The sequence below is a fragment of the Melanostigma gelatinosum genome, assembly GCF_949748355.1.
Source record: "Melanostigma gelatinosum genome assembly, chromosome: 6".
Taxonomy (NCBI): Eukaryota; Metazoa; Chordata; class Actinopteri; order Perciformes; family Zoarcidae; genus Melanostigma; species Melanostigma gelatinosum.
The window spans coordinates 17,624,478-17,632,607 of record NC_136639.1 but is presented as its reverse complement, the minus strand read 5'-3'; positions in this window follow the sequence as shown (position 1 = coordinate 17,632,607).

Below are 8,130 nucleotides of genomic sequence, written 5' to 3'. Positions count from 1 at the left end.
CCAGAGACGTGTCGAGCGCGTACAACAGGCGAAACACAGAGATGCAGCCTCAGCATTGCCTCAGCATTGCTTATATATATATATATATATATATATATATATATGTGTGTGTGTGGGGGGGGTGACGTTAGGAGTTAGTTTAAAGTGAATTCCTGCACACAATGACATGCACGTACAATGTAAACAAACACACGTGTCTGTTTGCGCTGAGTAAACATAGAATATTGCTAAATATCGGACGAGATCTGTATATATTTACCCTTCCAATGACGATATGAGAATTCTCGACGACCGTTGCTTTTAACGTCTCGGACCCATCCACTGACAAACTGATTATAAGCGTCGAGCCCTTTGTAGCACTCCAGCTCGTCTTTTGTGTAAGGACTGGGGGTGTTCACGAGATACGTGTAGATGTTGGCGTAGTTTACCGATGGAAGATAAGTAGGATCGGCACTGAAACGATCTGCACTCATCGTATAGGGATCCAAGTTACCAATAACCTTCAATTTGGCCAGGTAGCGAACCTTTGATGCACTATCCAGTGATTCAAAGTATGGTATTTTCGCCGCACTTCCTTGTTTACGCGCCGCCATGTAGGATCTGTATGTACTCCAACATGGCCGACCGACCTCGTAACTAAGGAGATCGTGACGTCGGTGAGACCACTCCATTGGTGGTAACATGACATTTCTAGTGTATTAACATTTAATGGAAACCACAATCTTCCCCATCTGGTCTATAGACTATATAGCCAGTCATAGGACCATAAGCCATTGACCAATTAGGCTTTTTAAATCCTGGATCCCACCAGGAAGCTATCAAAACCTACAGATAAGACCCTTTCATCGACAGACTGTAAACTCTTAAGATTTTTCACTCGGTCTAACTGAGCCTTAATCAATATGGAGCATGTGGGGGTTGGAGAGAGAGAGAGAGACCGTGGGTAAAAGAGGCTCGAAAGAAATCAGATTTACAAAACAGAGTGTGAAACTAAGGGGAGCATTGAAAGACAAAGGAGAGAGGACAGCCGAGGACAGAGAGGACACGTGAATCCAGAGAGAGCGAGAGATGGAGTGATATGGCATACAGCAGTAGTGGAGTGTGAAACAGATGCTGCTCAGTGGAGAGTGAGAGGTCAATGGAGCTTGTAGAATGCTTAGAAAGGGCAAATGCTGAATCAATGCACACACACGCACACACACATTTATCTACACGATCTGAGTGTGTGCTCGTGTGTTTGTGTGAAGTGGGTGTGCGAGGGAGAGTGAAAAATAGAAGAGTGAGTTGGGGGGGGGGTGAGGTGGAGGATAGTAGCAAGGGAGACATAGAGGTGGAGATGGATCAGGAGAGAGATAGAGGCTGATTATGGCTGAGCACTGACAGAGTAACGGCCCCATGGGTGCGACATTAACACACTCTCACACACACACACACACACACACACACACACACACACACACACACACACACAGGGTCTTCAAGTAAACGAATGAGCTTACACACTCTTCCACAAAGTGATGGAGATGGAGCTACCAGAGTATAATACAGTTAAAGCCCCATTTCCACCGCCACTGAACCTCTGTGCTCTGCTCCTCCCTCCTCCCTCCTCCCTCCTCCCTCCCTTGTTGTCCCTCGTCTGATGGCCTTTCTTCTGTCTCTCCTCCCCTGAACATATTCAACTCCCAGCTTAATTCTCAGTCTTCTGTCTCCAGTGTTCTTACCGCCCCTTGTTCTCCTCGTTTTCATTTTCTCTCTGCCCCCCCCCCTCCTCTTTTCCCTCCCTCTCTGCCTCCCCCACTTCCCCTCTGCTTACTTTATCATAGCTTCTCCTCATGTGGGGATTCTCCGGACCCTCAGAGCAGAAAATGGAGGATAGTGGAGAGAGACAGCAAGAGATACAGAAAAAAAAGAAAATCACATGAGCAAATATGTTGCACAAGACACACTTATGCACACATGTGAAATTGGTTTAACACCCGTTTATATCATCACTTAACTTTTGTTCAGATATTTTTCACACATACATTCTGCATTCTTGATCCAACCGACCGATTTCTTTTTTCATACAATCAAGATTTCCTGTTAGATCCGGCTCATGTTCATGTAAACTTTGATTTATGATTTAATAAACACCTGAAACACATTTCCTTCACTTCATGATGCAACGTTTTCCTTTCTGCAGATTTATACTGATTTAACTTTGGCCTTGATATTCTATTATTATAATAATTGTGATGTGGTAAAGACTGACTGCCATGAAAAATACTTCTGCATGTATGCACCTATTGCCATTTTGTCTACAGTTCTTTTGTATTTCTCCCATTTGATTGTGGGAGCAGACACTGAGTTAGGTTAAATAAATCAGCCTATAGCAACACCAAAATAATCTACGAAATAAATGGCTGATGTTTCACAGTCTGACAAAAAAAGGAGATGGGGCACAGACAGAGTTTTATCAGAAGAAGAGGATTATGGAAATCAGGTTGTGATCTGTGGTGCGGTAATCCTTGCCGCAGCAAGCAATCCCATAAAAAGTGTTCGTGAGATTAACCATCAGATTAACCACGTAGCCACGCGCATATTTAACTGATTAAAGCCTTCATAATCCGGACTCTGGGGAGGACCCAAACTGTTTAGGATCTACGTCCAATGTTAGCTGTTTCCTCCGGCATAATTATGGAAAATCTTTGCACGTTGCCCTCCAAGTGTGTGTGAGTGTGTGTGTGTGTGTGTGTGTGTGTGTGTGTGTAGTTACAGAGCCGCGGCTTAAAGAATAAAAGATAGGGGATTAGCATGACCCAGAGGGGGACAAAGGAGTCATCATTTATTTTGTATCCTAATGAAGCTTGGAAAAGTTTCTTATTCCTTTTTTTTCATTCTATTGTTGACGGAAAAAGTGAGAACGTAAAAAAAAAAAGATAGACAGTTTATGAGAACTGGATTTTTTCTGATCAATACGATTACTTCTTTCCTATGGCTTTTTTCGACATGCTATTCTATGACTTTTTTATACATTTTTCAATGTACTGCACTGCGACTTTCTTTTTCTTGTGATCAAGTTTTTATTGATTTTCAAGATATACATTAAAAATCAACCATACATGACCATGAATACATACATGCATATATACATACACACCCATATATATACCCACAAAAATGAATAAATATATATATATACATACACATACATATGTATACGCACATATACACATAAATAATTTACATGTGACTTTCTTATGAATTGTTTGACGTACTATATTATGACTTTGTTTATTCATTTTACGACATGCTATACTGTGACTTTGTTATGAATTTTTCGACACCCTATTCTGTAACTTTTTTCAACATGCTATACACAACTTTTTAATGAATTTTTCGACAAACCATTTGACATGTTATACTGCGGCTATACTTTTTCATGACTTTCTTTCAATACTATATGACTTTTTAATTACTTTCTGACATGTTATACTTTGACTTTTTTACGACTTATTTCTACATACTGTAATATGATTTTTTGATGACCTTTTTCAACATACTATACTATTTCAATCAGGAGAGACTTCATTAGAATTTAACAATGATTTAGTATACATGCATAAAATGTAAATAGTGCAAAGTCTTTGGCGATTGAACTCCATCTTGAAGTAGGATAAAAGAGGAGTAGTGATGCTGAGGTCAGATAAGGCAGAATCCTCCTGGAGTCCAGACACTGGTGGTGGTGGTGGTGAAAGGAGTTGCTGCAATCCGATGATGAATGAGGAGCATGACTGTGATGCTGACTGGAGGCGACTGGGGTGGAGGAGGGTCACATCTGATTTGAGCTGAAATGACAACTGACAGCAGCAGAGAGGAGAACACTTTAAAAGTTTGAAATGCACTGGAAATGCAGTTGGAAATGCACTTTCACAAGCACACAGAACTAGAACAGCCCGAACACAGAACAGCCCGAGTGTGAGCAGAAGGGTTGAAGCTGGAACACAGGAAATTTGTGCAAAAAGCATTATGTTTCAAATATGAACTCAAAATAAATCTTCTTTGACAGATCAAAAGTGGACAAACTGCACACTGCCATCACTTTTGGTTAACAGGTAGAAAAAGGATCCACATCCATCCACACACAGCAGGGAGAGTCACTGTGACTCACTGTGCTGATGAAGATGTGAGTTAGAGGCTCTGTTCTGGAAAGAGTTTGCCTCTTGACAGATAAATATGATGTATTCCCTGGTGTTTCTCTGACTAAATGAGGCTTGTTCTGGATGTAGTTCTTAATTAAGACTTAGTGGCTCTTCCTGGCAGAGACCATTTCAGCAGCTGCAGCTTCTCTGGAAGGGGGATGGGCTAATGTTTAGCTGCTGGTGTAGACCGATGTATGTGCGTGTGTGTCAGCTTCAGGTGGAGATGCATAGATTGAAACACCTCACTCACACTCACGCTCACACACACACATACATACATACATGCACACAAACATGCACACACCTTTATCTCTGTCCTATTGTATAACTCCCTGATGCTTTCCATATTCCATGCCAGGGATTATTACAGTTTACCCACAATCCCCAGCAGCTGATTATCCTGTATGTTGACAGGACAGAGTTGTGCTATCGCCCTTATGCAGCAGTCAGTTGAGTGTGTGTGTGTGTGTGTGTGTGTGTATATGAACATACTGTATTTGATATGTGTGTGTTTGTATACTGTCTGTGTGAAAGAAAGTAAAGATTTATTCTGCATTTATGTGTAGTGTGAGAGAGAAGAGAGGAAATTATCTTCCTGTGTGTGTGTGTGTGTGTGTGTGTGTGTGTGTGTGCGTGCGTGTGTGTGTGTGGTCGTGTGTGTGTGGTCGTGCTCAACCAGGCAGGTGTTTGTGACTGATACCTGCAGCTCCAGCAGTGCCGATCACCTCAGCATGGCACCTCACCTTGGGAGGGAGACAGCGCTAAGCTCATTAGCACACACACAAGTGCAAAGCACAGAGGGCTACCTGGCGGGCGTTTTGGCAAAAAATGGGAGGAAAAGAGGAAAAAAGCCAATAAACTCAGGGGAAGAGAATTAGGGGAGTATTTTTTTTATGAGACGAAGGGAGAGAAAATCGGTTTATGAAGTACTTTAGGAAAACAAAACTAAAATATGAGGCAAGGAGGGAGTGAGGGGCCTAGAGGGACAAATAGAAAATAAATAAGGAAAATCTGGGTGGACAAAGGCTTTGGGAGAACAGAGGGAGGAGGGAAACATAAATGAGACTGAGGGGAGGACTAGAGAAAGGAGGAGAATGGAAAAGAGGAAGAGGAGGCTTGAAGACAGCATAACAGGATGTAATGCTTTTAAAGAACTGGTTTTATTCACAATGACAGCAGCTGCACTCTCATTATCCGCCTGCTCGTATTTATGTGAATTCAGTTTAATCTGGGTGCATTGGAGCGTGTCTTCATACTGTTCAATATGAATTCAGTGAGGAAGATTTAAATAGCATTACAATGATGGTTGAGCTTTACTTTCAAACTGAACGAAAAACAGTACGACACATCTCAAGGTTGAATTCAGCTGGGGGGGGGGGGAATAGCAAAAATCCATTGATTTATAAGATGAGGGATCAATAATTAGAAAGAAAAGGGTTGCATTGCATGTCCAACATGCAACGTTACGGCCAATATAACACCATCTTATACTGGGCCTTTATCAACTTTAGATGCACTATTCAATATGTTTGAGTGAACAATCTATCAAATTCACAGAGTAACGTGAAAGGGTTTGCTCGTAGTGATCAATCTGACTCTCTCGTTTCTCTCAGCTTCATAGAGTTCTTCAGCAGCTTCAGGTAGTTTTGGTTTCCCACGTTACTGTTTTGGTTCACTCTCACCGCTCTTATCCGATGCAGCAGGCAGCGGCTTTCAACAAAAAAGCTCTGATAAAACCCACTGTACACTACCTGATCAGCACCAAACACAGGAAAGTTAGCGACTCGCTGGTGAACACAGTGGAGTATTTAGCAGCTAAAGAGCCACATATTTCTGTCAAGATTTATTGGAGACCAAAAACAGTTAAGCGTTAATAAAGCTTGATTATTGGAATGAATGTTGTCCTGTGTCTGCTGAATGTGTAAACAGATAACTGTTCGCTAACATGTTAGCTGTAACTTCATAAGGTGTAATATATGTTCACAGCCTGTTCGGCTAAATTCATTCTGATTGGAAAAAAACGTAATATTCAACGGCCCTTAACGTTGAGTGTGTTTTTATTTGTTATTTTGCGATGAAATGTCAAAACAAGCTTTTATCTCATTCACCTGAACATGCATTCATGTTTTCCACTTAAGTGAAGGCGTTAGTGTTTAATAGCACTCAGGCTGCCTACAACTTATACAAATAATGAAGCCGCTAACAATACACAAATACACACTTCATCACACGATCATTTGTTTTGTATGGATCCCCAATATTTAATAACTAGAAGCAGTGAAATTAAGGCCTTAAATCCTAAAACAGAGCATTTCAAAGTGAGCACAGCCTGAAATGTCACTAAACGTTGTCCTGAACTGGTCTTCTTCAATGTCGTATACTCTCATCCGCACTGTACACATAAGCTGAGCAGTGGGAAGAGAGCACCTTGTTTTGTGTGGCATTGAGATAAATAGGATTAGGGATTTGGGAGATTTAGGGGGAATAATCTGTCTGTGTATCGGAGAGAGGCAGCAGCGGTGATGATCAAAAGAGAACGCTGTGATTCACAGCTCAGAAATCTATGGAAACTTGGAGAGACATTTTCTCCATTTTGTTTCTCCAAGGATCAGCTCTCATTTTATCACTGTGACGGCTGTAATTGCCACATAATCACCTCATACTGTACAACAGTGTGTGCGTGTGTGTGCACGAGAGCCGGGGATATACTGAGAATTATATATTCACAGTAATTAATCAGATTTACATCATGGGAGAGCTGGTCTGTTTGTTGTGGGTGTTAGTATTAAGCAGAGGATTGGACTTGGTTATTTAACACAGTTGATTTGAACAGCTGCTCTGTTCTGCTACTATCCATATCTCCATATCAATACCACACACGCTAAAAAGAATCCACAAAAGCTTACCAGTAACTTCTCTTTCCTGCAAACTGAAACATCCCCAGTTGGCTGAGTGGGCCACCCAGCTTCTTCATTCTTCACCGTACCCACTTAATGCTATTCAGAACCACAAAGGCCGGAGCTGAAGCTAAAAGCAGGGAAACAATGTCGACAGGTCATGTGGTACCGCAGGATAAACAGTCTTACTGCATGACTTGAAGGAATGAGCAGTAGTCTGGTTCAACATTCTGTGTCAATGTAAAACCAGTAAGGGTGGGGGGAAAAATCGATACAGCATAGTGTCGCGATATTTTGCGTGCCGATATTATATCGATACACGGACGCCAAATATCGATATTTTATGATATAAACTATTAAAAAAGGAAGAAAAAAAAAATCAAATCAATTGCTTTTTCAGTCCACTAGATGGTGCCGAGTTGTTTTCTGGTGAGGTCAGCAGAGGTGCCGGTTCTGCGTGCGTGATTGGTAGGAAGTTGGTCGAAACAAAGATGGAGACATCAGACAAAGAACTCAGATAAAACATGTTGACACAGTTTTCCTTTGGGGACATAATTTGAAGTTGAAAAAAGTAATAATTCACAATATATGATATCACAATACTCAGAATATCGCAATATCGTGAAAGGACCGTGATAATACTGCAGTATCGTGATAATATCGCAGTATCGTGATAATATCGTGTCGTGACCCAAGTATCGCGATACGATATTATCGCGATACTTCGATATTATCACGATCTCTGACGATTCCCACCCCTAAAAACTAGGTTTCCTTTTTCAGTCTGTGGAATTTAAAAAGATGAAATAGTTTGATTTCTGCTGTAATATAATCTTCTGATTATACCTTCAGCTGAGCTCTTTCATGTTTGTGTGTGTACAATAGGGACATGAAGATCACGAGTGGGAATAACTTTGTTGGAGTAATATCATATAGTCACCCGCTATATCAATAGTTGCTAAGATTGTGATTTAGGTGAAACAATATTGACTACCCGATTCTAATGCATGTGAAACTTTTTTTCCGTCATGTATGTAACAACCATGTATGTA